Source organism: Neolamprologus brichardi, chromosome 13 (genome assembly GCF_056152115.1).
Source record: "Neolamprologus brichardi isolate AB-2024 chromosome 13, ASM5615211v1, whole genome shotgun sequence".
Lineage (NCBI taxonomy): Eukaryota > Metazoa > Chordata > Actinopteri > Cichliformes > Cichlidae > Neolamprologus > Neolamprologus brichardi.
In genome coordinates this window covers 4,150,927-4,169,189 of record NC_142116.1, presented here as the reverse complement: position 1 = coordinate 4,169,189, position 18,263 = coordinate 4,150,927, and the positions used below count along the sequence as shown (strand labels likewise).

General features: G+C 39.4%; 1 protein-coding gene across 2 annotated transcripts in view; it reads left to right on the top strand.

Moving 5' to 3' along the window:
- atrnl1a (attractin like 1a) overlaps positions 1–18,263 on the top strand; it is a 359,651-nt gene that overhangs the window by 16,385 nt on the left and 325,003 nt on the right. The gene's annotated exons all lie outside the window — the stretch shown is intronic.

Sequence of the window (18,263 nt, the reverse complement as noted above, 5' to 3'; positions counted from 1 at the left end):
AGACCTCAGGTGATAATATCTGTCTTTTACCTACAGATGTTGCCCTACTACAAAACCCATTTTTGTGACTGTACAATGTGAAGTCAGTTACTTGTGGTTGTGAATTGATATATGCTACAATTCAGTGATTTCCTGTTGTTGGTATATTTGTAAATTGAACATCTTTGTAGTTTGGTCAATAGTCAGCTAAAACAAACAACAAGACCTGGTAAGATCCTCACTCTAAGCGTAATTTATGTTCCTCAGAATGTGTCTGTGTCAGTACATCTTACCGTTCACACAGCGATCCACTACCAGACGTGCTCACGCTTAGTGCTTCAGAATTCCATCTATGTGTCGCTGGAAGTGGATGACATTTGCATCTGCTAAGTGTTGATTGGTTAACACGTGTTTCTACTTCATCTCTTTGTATGTTCTAACTTGCTGATGGACCAATACAGCACAAGCAACAGCAGCCCACAGACTGGTTGTATCACATACTTTGTGCATTGCCTCCATTGACAACAGAGCTCTTAGCAGATAGACGGGTCATCCTCAGATTGGCTGCAAACTGCGAATGCGCTACCCTCACTAAACGGCAAGTTACACTTTAATAAAGGCGTTGACGGATTTAAAAGTAGTATGATAGTAAAATAGTTATCTCATGTGTAACCCAAAGGCCTTATTTCCTCTAAGATGCAGTGTTGCCAACTTAGCGACTTTGTCGCTATATTTAGCGAGTTTTCAGACCCCCTAGCGACTTTTTTTCTAAAAAAAAGTCGCTAAAAAAAAGACGTGAAAGCGCATATCGCTTTAACTCTCAACAAGCAGCGGGTGCTGTAACGCAGTCAGTTCTTCTTTTACTCTTTTACTCTTATGCTGTTTTGTGGATCACAAGGTTTAAAACTACTTATAAACACACACACACACACAAAGTAACTCCACCAGAGTGCCTATTTCGGGTCACTTTTGCCGGTCCAAGCCCGGGTAAAGGAGCAGGGTTGGAATTGTGACATTACAAAAACAATAATTGCTAAAATAAATTTAATTTGTAGTTCTAAATAAATTCTAAATGCATTTAGGACGTTTTTTACTCAGTTTATGTCTCTTCCACGATGTTATTTCTCTCTCCAACAACATAGATTACAATTACATTAGCATGACCAATTATGCAAATTAGGTGATGACGTCATTTAGCGACTTCTAGCGACTTTTAGGACAGCCAATAGCGATTTTCCTTACTGAGGAGTTGGCAACACTGCTAAGATGCTGTATGAAAATGATTTTGCAAATAAAAGACTCTTTTTTTTTTTTTTTATAATTCAGTCCAATTAAAAAGAGGACAGCATAATAGAAACTTGACCTCATCAGCAGCAATGGTAGTAGAGCAAACATACTCAGCCTTTAGCTTCTTAGGCATTCGTAATGGCAAAATTTTGTGTCCTCATTGGGTAATTGGACAGAATGTTCATAGACTTCTGGTGGAGTTTAAATCAGCTGATTTTCAGTGACATTTGGATTTGAATTTGATCAGTACTCATGGATAGCTTGCTGGATTTCCAGACGGTCTTTACTCCTGGCTTTCTGCTGCATTAGAGCTGAAAAGACATGTAAACAACTCACAACAATCTTTATTTGTCGTCTCAAGACATGTTTGTCACAAATATGTAGAACCTGGTGTGCTGTCTGTTCAATCATCTGTCACTTTCAAGTTCTTCCAGTGACAGGAAAAATTGATATAGCTTGCTGTTTAGCTGATAATTGATGTCATGGTCCCGGGACTTCTACCTGGTGTTTTGTGTTTTCCTGTATTTTTGTCATTTGCTGTTATTATGTTTTAGGTCCACTGCTTATTCTAAGGGTTCCTAGGTTATTCTGTTTAGATGTCATTTATTAGATTTCCCCTCGTGTCCTTACCGCCTGTGTCTCTGTCTCCCTCCGTGTATCGTCAGTTTCTCCTCCTTGCGTTTTGTTCCATGGTTTTCCAGCCCGTTAGGTCTGTGGTCTCCCCGTGTTCTCTCGCTCCCTCCTGTCTGCGTCTGTGTGTACTTCCTGTTTTACTTTGATAGTCTCCCGTCAGTATACGTCACGTTGTTTGCTCCTGCCCTGTCTTGTTATGATTATCAATGTCAGCTGTGTTCCCATGTCCCTCGTTATCCTTCTGTGTATTTATGTCTGCGTCTCCCTCTATGCTGTGTTTTTTTTCTCATGCACCTCCCTGTGTGATTAGTTTAGTAATTTCCCAGTTTAGTTTGGTATTGTTTGTTTCGCCTTTTCCTCTGTTTCAGCAAATAAAGCTGCCCTTTATTTGGTGAGTTTGGTGAGTTTGGTGAGTTTGCGCTTGGGTCCAATTCCTGCCTGCACACAACTAGTTCATGAGAAATTGAATCAAAAATGATAAATATCTAAGACTGACACCATATGTCTGGTCAGCTACTTTCTGTTAATGTGTGGGGAAACATCAACATTTTGTGTAAAACAAAGACAATTGTCACTTTTTCCTCTGTCAACTAGAAGTCTTGTAGGCAACATTCAAACTGCAGTCCTGGGTGTGCAGTTCAGGTTTATTGCTAACACACAAAGACTGTAGAAAACTTTTATACAGTCAGTGGTAACCAGAGATGAGCAGTAACGCGTTACTGTAATCTGATTAATCTGATTACTTTTTTCAAGTAACGAGTAAAGTAAGGGATTACTATTGCAAAAACGGTAATTAGATTACCGTTACTTTCCCGTAGGAACGCTGCGTTACTGCGTTACTAAAACGTGATTTTTTTTGCAAGAATGTCTCATGACAGTGACGTAAGCGAGTGCGACGTTCGTGACAACAGCTGTGTGCAGATCAACAATGGATCATATATCGAGTGCGGGAGAGAGTATGAGCGTGCAGCGTTTAAAGCGTGGAAGTACTGACCTTACTTTGAGTTTGATTCCATAAAAAGTGACAAAAACATTAGTGTCCGTTGTGCGTGGGAAGAAAACTTCTTTTTACAGCGAAAATAACCCCTAAACTTCCAAACAAGCACCGAGTGCGCTACGACGTAATGGGAAACTCACAGAGAAACTTGCGGATTCTTCCACTGACCACTGCGGCACACCTGCACCAGGGTAAACCTCCGCCTACCCTACTCCTGCTTTACAGGTGAAAATAGAGCAAAAGGACCGCTAGTCTTTGATGTTATTTATTTTCTGCTGTGTTTTACTTGCATCTATTTGAAAGACTGAGTGTAAACACAAAAAAAAAATTATTTTATTTTATGTGCTGGAATGTGCAGAAAATAGGTTTAAATGTTAAACTAATTTATTCAAGTCAAAACAATTTAAAAAAAGAGACTTTTCCATTTGATTACATTTTGTATGATGGATTATGCAGAAAAAGTAGAATTGGGCTGAAAGATCTATCGCTTTATCACCTATTCAGGTTGAAAATCGTGTTTTTAAAAAGTAACTAAGTAACTATGTAATTAATTACTTTTGAAAATAAGTAATCATTAAAGTAACATGATTACTTTTTTGGGGAAGTAATCAGTAATTAGTTACTGATTACTTTTTTCAAGTAACTTGACCAACACTGGTGGTAACACCTGATATTTTTCCTCTAGCTGTTCACATTTTTGTTTTTTAAAATAAAGCCACAGTATTTAATTCCAGCGTGCACTGGTCACAGGCCTGAAAGCCGTCACATGAGTAATGCTATTGTACAGGAAAAAACACTGAGGCCACAGAAACCAACATTTACAGTTTTAGAGACGAGTCATTAGAAGATGCCATTAAAGCCAATGAACTTGCATGGATGATAAAGACATAAAATTATGGCTTTTCTATGGAGCGGTGTTTCTGGCTGCTAGAGCACAAACAAGTAAACTAATTGAGAGCTGAAAATAAAAGTGGTTTAGACTGAGGGTGTGATGCAAAAAGAAAAATGAGATCTGCATCTGAATTAGGATGATACACGGAAGTGGACGAAGTTAGATCTGAAAGGATTAGATCTGATGTGATTTGTGCTGCTGTTACTGTACTCATTTTTTAATATTAAAAGGAAGAGGCACCAGGAATCATGAGGCGCACCGTGCTGCTGCCAGAGTCTCTGTTTACGATCTCCGTGAGACCACTGCTGGTTTCCATGAGTCAGTTTTGTGTCATACTCGTTGCTGAATGGTCAACAGAGTTTGATTTGGAAAACAAAACATGTTCCTCTAAAGTCCGGAGCAGATTTTCCTACACGTATACCAACCAACTGTGTCTGTTACGCATCTAATAAGTACATACATAGGCTGTATCCCAATTCAGGGTCTTTTCACACAGCTTTGTTTGACAGAAATGAAGGAGAACATCTTTTGTTCATTTGTTTGTTTGTTTCTACATGAGCTTTGATCATTCTCTGTAAGATTAAGGTCAGCTATTGAACGGCGTATATTTTAAAGTAAAAGCTTTAAAACCAAGTTAGTACAAACGTCACTAATGTCACATAACTTTGCCAACATGTGGCCAACAGTAATGTTTTAATGTTCTTCGTTATTAAACATTTGCACATAAATAAGTGACATAATATTCAGTACTTACTTAAAGTTTACTCTTCGGCGCCCCTCATCCGCCGTTTTTTTTCGGCAAAATTATCCACACCCACCGCCGCGCTATGCATTCTGGGATATGTTGGGCCACGAAGTCTACACCGCCACGTCCTTAAAATTCAGGGAAATAAAGGACGCATTTGAGGGCCGCATTTCGAGCAGCCTTCAAATTGGGACAGCCTTCGTCGCGTCGCTGTGACGTAATCGGCCTTAAAATGCAGCCTTTAAGGCTGCAGATCCTAAATTGGGATACATCCATACAGATTATAATGTTTCTTCGCAAGATTTATTATTGTGGGAAGCAGTCACATGAATTTATGACATAAGCTTGATTGTGTTCATCTTGAATTTTTACTGAAATACGACCAAGAACAGCTTTAATTCCCTGCTGAAACCCTTAGAAATAAATGGTGTGTGTATGTACGGTATGTGTCGTGTGTGTAGTTGCTTTAGAAATGCACACAGTGTGTCTGCTGACTCTGAAGTTATTTCGTGGCGGGGTGCATCTCTTTGGATTCAGACCTCTGTGTCCTTTCTGGGGTTTTTTTCACTCTACCTGTTTTCATCTCTCCTTCTGTGCTCTCATTTTTGTCCAAGTACACACACACACACACACACACACACACACACACACACACACGGCCATGTTTTCCATCCATGCCTTGAGAAAAAAAAAGTCAGTTTCTCTTTTTTCTAACAATCTGTTAGTTCTCACAGATGATTTCATCACTAAAGCATGTGCTAGCTCTGCTTTCCTGTTTTTGTATCCATCTGTGTGTGTGTGTGTGTGTGTGTTTGCACGTGGTGGGTGGTTGTGTTTACAGTGAGAGCTGGGCCTCCATTATTTGTCTCCATGTTTGGTGTTTGCCCATGTTTGCTTTTAACTTCCAGTCCTCTTCGATTTTATTTTCTTTCTTCTATCACTGGCATGATTCTCAGGCAGTGCTCTCCAGACAGGCGTGTACGTTTATGAGCGAGAAAGAGGGAACATTTGTGAGAAGGACAATGTGATAAGAAGTCGTAAACGTACGTATCTGCTGAGAAATGCATGCTCTGCCTGAGGGGGAACGGTCGTCTTCTCGTGGCCTGTCACTTTGTGCAAGGTGGTCAGGACTTCCTGTTCTTTCTCAGGTACTCGGGATAACCAGGTGTTATTATTTTACTTGGCTTTAAAAAAAACAAAACAAAATAACATTATAATAAAAAAACCCATTTACAAATTTTTAGACTGTAGTCAATATCCACGTTTCTTCTCTATAGGACGTTATCAGAAGTGTGTATCTGTGTTAGTAGTCCAAACCAGACGGTGGTCTTACCTAAAGCTAAATCTTAATACATCCAAGATGAGGGACATTTGTTTAACCAGGTCTTATCAGTTCTGATCCCAGATTGTGTTTTAACTTTAATGCCATTTGGGATCAGATCAAACCCTTGTTGGTCAGTTTTGTGCTGGCGCACTACTCCAGGTAATTATGAGCAGAAATTGCTTCTAGAAAGTCAAAACATCAAATTCCATTCCATTATAATATCTGCCAGATGATTTTGAAAAAGGTGACTTGCAATAGTTCAGCTTCTGTGTCAGTGGTTCTCAGGCTTTTTCTGGCGTGGACCCCTACAGAAGACAAAGTTCAAAAAAGTTCAAAACTCATTTTAGTGAAATAAAGGTTATCACGACAGCATGAGGAATCTTCATTCATGATATTTTTTTAAGCCTTGCACTCCAAACCCCATTTGCCACTGCAAGCCAGTCCCACAATTGTTGAGCATTTCAAAACGGCCTCATACCTGAATGATCAATATGTAGATTTACAGCTATCAAAACAAATATGTCTGCAGATTTGAGTCTCATGCATGTAAAATGCTTTGCTAGGTGTAGAATAACCTCACAGTCTAAGTTAAAGTTAATCAATATTCCAAAGCTAGTCTTAATGACCACTCAAAGCAATTCACACTATAAGAAATTCTCTCTCTCTCTCACACACACACACATGCAGTCTTTATTCCTTCCACTCTCTATCACCTCACACCCCTATCATCTACTGCAGCGGTCCCCAACCCCCGGGCCTCGGACCGGTACCGGTCCGTGAGTCGTTTGGTACCGGGCCGCGAGAGTTGAGGCTCAGGTGTGAAATGTAGTTTTCAGGGTTTTTATTGGTTTTCAGCGTTATTTTGTTATCGTTTTTATCGTTTACTCTGTTTTCCTGGGTCTTTTCCAACACGTTCTCACTCCCAAAGTGTAACATTTTAAGCTAGGTGACAAATCGTCAACATATTACGTTTTCGGCTACCCACCACGTTCCTAAATGACGACCTCGGAAAAATGAGGAAATATGAGAACCGTATGGACTCAATCTACACATGTTCGCTCTTTTTCTTCAAATCGCTTAGAAACACGCTATTTAACATCATTAAAGTCCTGGTTAACCTCAGGAAAAAGGTTATGGTTATGTTTAGGGATAAGGTTAGGTTTAGGGCTGGAATACAGGGCTGGAACGTCTATTACCGCGGGAGCGTCATTGCACTGGATTTCGCCCATAACCCGCCGCGTACCATAAGAACGCCGAAGGTCTCCTTTCGCGTTCCTCAGGAACGCCGCGGGACGTGACAAAACGTCGGCATGTTACGCCTCGGGAGTGAGAACGGGCTGGTCTTTTCACGTGTGTTATGAATAAATCTTTTTTTTTCGGTACCGGTACTAGTTTTATTTTGTTGCATTTATCCGCGACACCTTAAAGGCCGGTCCGTGAAAATATTGTCGGGCATAAACCGGTTCGTGGCGCAAAAAAGGTTGGGGACCGCTGATCTACTGCACAGCCAATTTAGAATCATCCATTAACTTCAAATGCAATAAATACTACAAATGTACACAATTACAGTATACTGCAACACACTGTTGCATGCAGTAGTAGACAGGAAACAAGCATCATTTCCAGTGGAGAATCCCAAACACTTCCCACTTTGTTTTCCTGAGTAAACTCATTGTTGATCCTAAACCCGTTTTCCTCCACAAAGCACATCCAGTAGCTTTCCGTTATTGACAGGAGGAAGTGAGGACAGGTCCACATCAGTTCAGCTCCCGAGAACCAACAGCAAAAGTTTTGTTTAACATTTTTACAGCTGTAATAAAAACTGTTGTGCTCAAGCTATTAGGGAACCTTGTTCAGTGATTACACAAACTAACCTCGGCGCAATGTTCAAATTCATTTGTTTGTTTTTGTGCGGCGGTGAGTTGAAGTGTATTCAGGACTAAGCAGGCACGTTAAGGGCGTGCCGTGGGGCTTGTGTGCACATGCGTACATGCATGCAGAGTATTGGAAGCCAACCAACAACAAAAGAAAGAGGCTGACAACATGGGATTGTGATTTCAGTCGGCATGACAACCTTTTGCAGCCTCATAACACACAATAGCATTTTAATGCAGACCACATGTGATGGTACTCACCACTGGAGCAGGACACACACACACATACGCAGATGCACGCGTGTGCACACATACACACATGCATACCCCTCTGTGGGCTGTAGGATAGTATATAATCAGTCGCGGGTTGTCTGGGCTGGAGTGAAAACTTTAATAATACAGCGTCCTGTTGTAAGAGTGTAATAGTGGTTCGATTTCTGCACACAGCTAGTAGCTGTGTCAGCACACAAAGAAAGAACAGTTTCTCTGTCCCAGGAAACATCAGGGTTCGCTGACTGAATTCATCAAACTGCTTAAAAGAATCACTTTAAGATTTTGTTGTTTTTGTAACAAAGCCAAGCATCTGATGTATAGTTAGTTTGAATGATACTGTAACAAACCCTTCAACTCTAATTTGGCCCTCAACATGTGATTGCAGTATACTGATACCAGGAAATAAACATCACATCCTTTAAATCATGATTGTAATAAAGCCTTTTAATGATGAATCAGCGCTATGGCAATAGTTTGATTACATTTAAGCCAAAAGCAAGTTGGTTATATTTAGGGAAAATTTAAGATTAGAAAACCTTTGTTGTCTTGATTACAGTAATAAACAAGTGATTAAGGTTGCGGGTGTTCCTTCAGCAGCCAGTCCCTGGTACAATTCCTGGCATACTGCATGTCATTCCCCTGCTCTGTTATCTAGAGGCTATGACTCAGTAATCACAGGGTTGGCTATTCAGTCCCTGGCCCCACCATGCTGCAAACTTTCCTTGGCCAAGACAACAAATCCTTGCTGATCTTGATTGCAGCTAAGCACCTTGTGTCTTTGTGTGCGTGTGTTGGTGCATGAATTGGTGATTGGGAAACATTATAAAGTGTTTGGTTGAGCTATCTAGCATTTCTCCACATTTTCTGTCTAAAAGTAACAATAGCAAAATGTCCAAAAAAAAATGAAACATGACAAAACTAGCAGATCTGGGACATGGGAGAGACTCTTTGGACTTCTGTGTCCATTGACTATAATAAAAATGTGAAACTTGCAAGAAGCTTAAAATTCTTGCTGTTAACTACTCCATTCAGTGAACAGCGCAAGCTACAAGGAGAGAAACAGCAGTGGGAGGCTCATATCTGAAAGTGTGTAGTTTAAGACAACAATGCCTACTGTATTTTACTGTCAGCTGCACTAAATAGTATTTGTCAAACACCAGTGTCAGCATCAACAGTGAAGAGGTGACTTCAGGACACTGGACTTCCTAGCAAAGTTGCCAAGAAAAAGCCACAGACTTGCCAATAAAAAGAAATAGACATTGAACACTGGAGGACTGGAAGAGGATGTTGTGGATGGTAAATCCAAGTATGAGGTCTCCAGATCAAACAGAAGAACATTTGTCAGACCTAGCATAAATAAAAATATGCAAGAACAGTTATTAAAACCATTGGTGAAGCATGGTGGTCTCCGGAGCTTTGGAGGTGGTAAAATAGCAGATTCATACACAATAGAAGAGACCTTAAGGAAGGAGAGCTATCACAAGATTCAGACAGCATATGATTAAGGCCAGTTTCAACCTACAACAGCATAATGACCCAAAACACACCTCCAAAATGTGTCAGAAACATTTAAAGACTAAGCAGTCAGACAGAATTCTGAATATATTGGTGTGGCCACCACAGTCTCCAGATCTGAACCCTGTAGAGCTGGAGGGGAAGTTTGACTGTATTATAATTTAGTATCTAATTCCTATAGGTTGTCTTATTATGACAACAGTACATGGGATTTCATCTGCACAACCGGTGTAAAGTACCTACATTTTCTTTAAAACATTTTTCCCTGACGTGTACCAAATTAAACCAACTATTTTTTTGTGGGTTTAAATTTTAGCATACCCACAGTTTTCTATGATGAAGAGAAATTGACCATTCATTGCTGTGTACTCACAAAACATGAATGTTTTCTGTACGATCATTTCTTGGTTTAATCTGCAGTGTATAAAATGTACACTGCTGCAGGTGACAAAGCAGAGCAAGTCTTTGTTTTAGCTTGCTCCCACTTCGAGCATTTTCAAACCTATGTTCAGTCAAGCTGCCCAAACAAATCACATTGAGTGCGATCCACTATCAATATGATATACCTTTAAGGCATATCCCTCATAGTTATTAGCTGTTAGCAGCTAGTGGGAACAGAAACTGAGATTTGAGCTTGAGTAACAGCAATATTGGCTTTTTAAAATTTACTACACATCGATTCAATGTGTCAAAAATGAAGTCACTGGTGAACAGACCTAAACCAGCATTCTTTCTATTCAAATTCAAATTTTATTCAAATTTTATTTGTCACATACACAGTACGATATGCAGTGAAATGCTTAGACAACTGCTCGTGACCTAAAGAAAAAAAAAAAAAAAAGGCTATGAATAAGATAGGAAATAAATATGAAAATTAAAAAGGGTAAATTTAACTAGGAAGGAATAAAATAAAATAAAATATAAAAATTAAGTTAAAAATGAGATAACTGTACAACACAAATTAGAATGAAGGGTAAATTTAACTGGGAAAGAATAAGATAAAATATATAAATTAAAGTTGAAAATAAAATAATTGTACAACAAAATACACAGTATAGAAATATATAAGAATGTATGAAGAAATATAAATATATATATATATACACAATAACAGCAGCTGTACAAGTATTAACTGGAAATGAGGAATATAATGTCCAGTGTAATGTTCTAATGACCACCAGGGGGCAACACCTCTCGTTACCAAAATGCATCTACTATTATAAAAATCTGTGGAAAAAGTGACCCTCTGCTCTCTTACTGTGTGATGTCAAACACTGTCCTGCTAAGAATATGGGCTCATTCAGTAGTTTTGAGTCACGCTGAGTACAGTATGTGCATTTTGTAAATGTCGGTCCCCATTAATGTTAAGAAGGATGCTAGTTGCTAGCCTTTAAGTGTGCATTATCCCTCAGTTTCTCTGTCAGATCACCCCTCGCCTGCCATGTCTGGTTTCAAAACCCCAAGATGGCATGACTATTAAGGTTGGTCGCCGCTATGTAAAATCTTTCCAACCAACATTCGTCAGTCCAATAACCGATGATAGTTGATATATCTGCGCAGGCGCAGAGTTTTTGATGGGCGGAGCAACATAATCCTGCACGGATTGATTTTTCTAGGTTTTCTTTGAAGGGAATATTTTACTTTCATTTCTTGTTTGTGTCAGTATTAATACAGCTACTTTTTGGACTATTCATTCATTCCTTTATGTATTTATTTGAGATGCGCCAAATCACACTAAAGAAAACTTTACATTAGAATTTTTTTTAATGTTTGCTGGAGGAAACATTTTGGTTTTTAACTTTTTGTTTAATTTTGTATTTGTTGTTTGGTCGAGTGTGTAAGACAGATAAACACTGGAACGCCCTGTAAACACTGTTATAGTGGAAAATAGAAGCCAGTTTCTCTTTGTTTCCCTCCCCACCATTGTGTTTTTACTTAAATCAAATGTTTTGGGTTTTTTCTGGACACAGGCTACTGCCTTTCTTTCTTTCTGTTATGAGCCTGAGTAAATGAATCGCTACTTTTGGGTTAGCGTTAACCCAAATGTAGTGTTTAATGCAATTGTTCGCAGCTGAAAGAGGGTGCCGTTAAAGCAGCGCTATTATTTTTCCATTGACTGCTTCTCTTAGCTTCAACCAACACTATTAGCAAACTTACTCATGGGCAAATGAATAAATAAATAATTTGCTCTTGTAAAAACGATCTGTGAAAGGCTCAGCCTATCATTGATGGTCGATATATTTGTCCAGTTGCCCGACCTTAATGACTATGTCAATGCTCATCTTTAGTCTTCACAGCAGAACTCAGCAAGTTAATCCTTAGTGCCTGTCTTTTATATACAACTGTGCAGTAGCTCAATAAAGGCATGTAATGCATTATTTTAACTTATGAAATTCACTGTCCTGAAATTGGCATTTAGATATGCCTATTTAACTTATGAGACACAAAATAGAGCTAGGAAATAGCTACTGAAGAAATACGATCTTGTAGCATTCCTCACGTTTTATTACCACAGCCCAGTTTTGTTTACTTGAAAGCAAACTTTTCATCTTATTAAATCTAGTTGTGTAGGACCTTTACTTTGGTGGTGGTATATGTCAACTCACAGCGGCTTTGAGGCATCTTTCAGGTTCTTTTTGAGCAGATTGAATTGACAAGGAGGCAACTTTATGTAACCCCAAGTCAATGAAGAGTCATCTTGTGCATCTTGATCAGCTGTGTGGTTATGCTGGAGTGCAGTTATATATTTTTGAACCAGCCATGATGGGACAGAGCGTTTCTTATCTAAAGAAAAATCTTTAGATAAGAAAAGATCAACAAAGCTGCAAAGATTGAGACTTTATTGAAGTGCTGTATATATTATTCCATGCATGAGCACAGCTGCTGATACTGATGGCCCTATAAAGGTTTCCATAAATTAAGCTGTGTTTTTCATAGTGATGCTTACGGCTGAGTCAGGATGATTTTCTATTCAATCAATAAAATAATTCCAACAGAAGTGCAGCTGTCTGGTTGAAAAACCTCTGCATACACTACACCTGTGTGATGCTGCTTACAGCTTCCCCTGGAACGCCCTCTCACTTCATCTTCTCTATGCCATATGTAGACAACACAAATGTCCTCAGTGATGATAGAGGGGGGGTAGTGACTGAAGATGAGCTCAGAGCATAGGGTTTGTGATGATGTTTGGCTTAAGTAGCTCTAAGTTTTGGTTCCTATCTGTAGTTCATTTAACAACTTCTCTTATTTTTCTTAGTGTTTATCATCTGTTTGTCATTACCTGTTTTAGTTTGGCGTCTTTGTTTATTTCCCTCCTTTTGATTATCTGCTCTATTTCAACATCATAAGTATATATTATCCTTTGTTTTCCTTTTCAGTTGTTGGTTTGTCAGTTTACCACCGGTTATCTTCCTCCTTATGTTCCCAACTTAACCTTTTAACTTTGTCTTTGTCAGTGGCTGCGGATTTTTATCACACTGTCATATAAAAAGACAACAAAAAACAAAGTTTTCACAGTCTTGTTTGTCTTTGCAGTCCTCTTAAGTTGAGGTCTGAACTTGGCCATTGAAACACCTTGATTATTATTATTATTATTTTTATCCATTCTGCTGTTGCCTATGATCATTATCCTGCTGACAAAGTTTCTGTCCAGCTCTAGCTGGCAGACAGATGATCTTAATGTTGCAACTAATGCAACTTAATAATTGCAAGGTGCTCAGGTCCTGTGGCAGCAAACCAAGGCCAAATCATCACCCATCCACAAGCATGCAGACTTGTTTGTTTGTTTGTTTTTACAACAGGGGGGCTGTGCATTATGTCAAATATCTCCACTTTGGTCTCACCTGTCCAAGTACATTATTGTAGAAATCTTGTGGTTTATACACATGGAATTTTTGCAAATTTAATGTGTGCAGCCATGTTCTTTGTAGAGAGAAGATGATTTCTCCTGGCAGCCCTTCCAAACAAGCCGTGCATTCCTACTGACAACATCTTCATCTGACATTCCAACTAGATATAAATTACTAAGAGGAAATACAGGTTTTATTTTCTGTGTTAAATTGAGTTCAATTTACAGCCAATTGCATGTTTCAAACCTAAGTAAAGCATATTTGTATGATTAACTTAAATACCTAAACCTTTGCACTCTGCAAAGAAAACTGCTGCAAATTGCATTGTGTAAGACCTGTTGCAAATATACTCTTGATTAAATCATCTATTCTGTTTTGTTTTAAATTAAAGTCGGTCTCTGCAATAATCAAAGAGAAATTAATGCACAGCAAGAAGTGATCATTTGGCACGGATATGAAAAATCTACCAACAAAACATTTGATAGAAAACAGATGTAGCGTTTAATGCCCTTTGTAGTCATGTGACTTTTTGCCTCATGGTGTATTACTCAACTTCAAGTTTCCCCAGGTTAATAGAGCTGAGACACCAGTAATAGACTGACTAATAAAGCTCATTATCTACAGGTTAAACCTTGGGGGACTGATGAAGATGAATATTTGAATATGACTTTCACTTCCTGCAGAGGCAGATGGGTAAAGCAAAGTCACCTCATGCGTATGGATGTCCACATCGATATGCGGCTTGCTCAGTGTTTTTGTGAGTGATGGTGGAGGAGGCTGGGCACGTGTTATATCTGTTCTTCCTTCTTTGCTCCTTTTCTTGCCCATAAGAATAACAAATAGAAATAAAAATCCCTTTTATCCTTTATCCAAAAATGTCTGGTTTTTGGTTTATATCTAGATGCTTTAAGACTTGTAAGTCTCATCCCGTAAAAGCAGTGCTTTTACATTTTTCTCATATAACTCAAACGTCATATAACTTAACTAATAAAACACTTTTGTGACTAAATATCTATTATAATACATATTTATCATAGACACCTATTCTATCTGTTATCTTCCTAACCTCTTCTTCCTTTCCTTTCCTTTCCTTTCCTTTCCTTTCCATCATTTCTTTCTACTTATTTCTCTTTTTATCTTCGTCTTGTGTCTGTTTTCTTTTTCTTTCTCTTCTATTCTTCTGTATTGATTCTATTTTCCTCAGTCATCCTTCTTTTTCATCCCTCTACCTCTTTGCCTGCATCTTTAATTTTCATTCCTCATTTTTTCTTTATTCCTCTGCACCACAAATTTCTCTTCTCCATCTCTTTTGTTGTTTAACATCTCATATTCCTTTCTGTTCTTTTTTGTATTCCCCGTATTCTTCTCGTCCGATCCTCTTTGCTTCTTTCTTTTTCCTTCTTTTTTCTTGTTTTGTCTCTTCTCCTTTAGGTGACTCTGCTCTGTTTAAACAGGTCATGTTGCTATTAGCTTTGCGTTGACCTTATTTGAGGTACAGGAGTAATTTGAACTGTGTGTGTGTGTGTGTTTTGAGAGAGAGTGCGGGAGAGAGAAAGATTGGGGGTTCTTGCAATGAATGATGCTCTAGTGTGAAACCCATTGGACCATGACTATACCTTAGGTGATAGAGACCCAGTAACATCAATCATACACACTCACACTCTCTCACATACACAGACACACAGTCTCACTCTCTGCCTTTGTTATTCCCGGTAGAAGGGCTTTTCTTGATTTTTAATAAAGGATATCTGCAGAGAAGGTCAAGGTTATTCAATTGTTGGCCATTCATCTCCTCATTTCGCTTTCCCTCGACACACACACACACACACATACACACAGATATCTCAATCTTCCCTGTTGGCCCTAGCTTGGGGACCCTTACACCTTTGGGCATGTGTGTGTTTGTGTCCACCTTTGTGTGCACACTCTTCAGTGTGAACAATGCAGCCGTCATTTCTGGCTTGTCTGGTTATCCATCACTGGCTCTACGCAGCTCTGTCGCTATCTTCTGTGTATTTTATCCACTGCGAGAGTTTTGCACAGACCTCAAGAGGTGTCACAGATAAAATTACTTACTGTTTTATCAGAAGACTCTTTGAACTTAATACAAACATAAATGTTTGGAAATTGGAAAGTGGATGTATTGCCAGTGGCAAGATAACGCTGAAATAATGTATTGTATCTAGTAAAAGGCAACTGTGGCAGGACAGAGAGGGCATATAAAGCTCTGAGGTTACTGTGGAGAACACTGTTAATCTGTTTCCTTGGGGGATGGAAGCTAGAGATTTTTGAAAATAACAGATTAACGCAGGACAGTGAATTACCAGATGGAATATTATATGAAATTCCAAAAGCCTTTGTGTTGTAATCGTTGTGAACCAGAGACGAGATAATACAATCAGACCTTCTTATGTGATCCAAATAAAGGCTTGAAATAGCAGAAATGCTGTATCTACCGCCACCTCCAAAACAATGGAGAGAAGCCTTTCCCTGTTCAGAAATAAAAACAAGGCAGAGGCCCAGTGGTGTCCTCATCTTTACGAGATCAATACATCAAGCTTAGTTTGCTGATATGGAAATTAATTCATTAAAAATGCCAGACTGCACTGAGGAAAAATGCGTTAAGAGGGTAGACAGGTACTCAAAATAATTTCTCAGGAGGGGAAATAATGGGGAAAAAAATCTTATTTACTGTTGAATCCAAGTTTGTGGCAATAACAGAGAAGTGTATGTAAGGAGACAAACAGGAGAGAGAGAGCGATTCTGCAGGAAACCAAACCCACTGTGAAACATGGTTTTAGGATTCGTCAAGTCTGGGGGTTGTTTTGTCTACTCAGAACATATCCACAGTAACCAAGGAGAAGCAGCAGGACGGAGAGCTCAAACTTACCTTAAACACTAAGTACTTTGCAGTATGGAAATCTGAGAGGCGTTTATATTTGATTATCCATCCATCGCTTTTCTTCTGCGTGTCCAGTTCAGGGTCAGATTCAGGGGCTGGAACCTATCTTAGCTGCTATAGAGAGAGGTTGGAGGCAGGGTATAGCCTGGATGGGTCCCAGTCTGTTACAGACAACCAATCACATTTACAATAATGGGCAATTTACACTGCTTCAAAAGAAATGAAGGAACTAGCATTAAGTCAGTTAAACTTTTGGGATATTGATGTGGTCAGTTAAGTAGCTCTACTCATCTTTTCTGACTGTGTCTCTACTGTTAGCATGAGCTGATACCTGGAACCTACAGAGGTTGCAGAGGTAGTCCAACTCCTCTAGGATGGCATCATCAGTGCATGTCATTGCCAGAAGGTTTCCTGTGTCTCCCAGCACAGTCTTAAGAGTATGGAGGAGATTCCAGGAGACAGGCAGCTACTCTAAGAGCGCCAGGCAGGGCTTAATCCATCACCAAGTCCTTAATCCATCAGCAGTTCCGGTATCTCCTCGTCTGAGCAAGAAAAAACACTGCCAGAGCTCTAGAATATGAACTGCAAACTGATGGTGTGAGTGTCTCTGACAAAACAATCAACAAACAGACTGCATGAGGGTGGCCTGAGGGCCCAAAGTCCTCTAGTGGGCCCTTTTCTTATTGCCTGACACCGTGGAGCCACAGAGTAAAAGAATTAGCATATCCACCACTGGCACCATGTGCTTCTCAAAGATGAGAATATTGACCCTCAGTACATGTGGCAGATGTGAAAGGGCATGGAGAAGCTGTGGAGAACTTGTAACATTCAGTATGACTGGATTTGTGGCGTGTCAGTGATAGTCTAGGGAGGCAGGAACAAACTTCATACATAAAGGTCCCGTATAGAAGGTGGATTCAAAACCAGGACCTTGCTGTGAGGCTATGGTGCAAATAACTTCACCTTTGTGCTGTCCTGCATTTAACTGTGATGAAATAAAAGCTAAAGCCAGTCTCTGCTTTTGTAGCATACGTGTTTTGATCTCAAAATAAAATAGCTAAAGTATGAAAAACATTTACAACCTGTTGTCCAAAAACTCTACACAGTCTTATGGAGTGATTATACACGATGTGCCTTACATATACTGTCCATTCTCTTCTGCTTGTCCTTGTCAGGGTCGGGGGGCTGGAGTCTGTCCCAGCTACAATAGTGTGAGAGACAGGTTACACCCTGAACAGTCTGTTACAGGGCTAACAAAGAGAGACAGACAACCATTCCCACCCACATTCACACCTATGGGCAATTTAGATTCACCAATTAACCTAACCCCACTAATTGCATGTCTTTGGACTGTGGGAAGAAGCTGGAGTACCTGCAGAGAACCCATGCCAACACGAGTCCGCAGCCCGGTGGTGGACAAACTCAGGACCTTCTTGCTGTTAGACAACAGTGCTAGTCACTGCGTGTCGCCTCCTTTAAAATAAAAGTATTTACAAACTCATTAGTATATCATATTTACAAAAAAAGTGCATAAATTGTAAATGGCCTCCTCTCGATTCAACACAATTTCATTTCCCATCGATAATTTATTCATGGCTCCCAGATGTGACATCTTTGACTGACTGAACACAACAGAAAACTGAACACTGACGATGAATAAAAGTTGGAAACTTCCCCAGGCTCTAGTGGGACCCTGTATTTGAGGACACATTGCTGGTATTATTACCTCAATGTTACCTCAGAAAAAATGAACTTTACTTGAAATCCCACTGTGATTGAATTCCAACTTTCTCTCGCTTCAGTATTCCCACCACTTCAAGCAAGCTTACTGCATGTACAGAATTAAAATAAGGTCCTAATTTTTCATTCCCAGATGAATAGAAGAGGCTTCTCTCTCTGCAGAAATGAGCAAAAAGCTTTTATCAACCAACTTATTGGGTAGATTTACAGTAAAGCACTCTTAGATTATGTTGTTACTGTGTCGTGTGTGATGA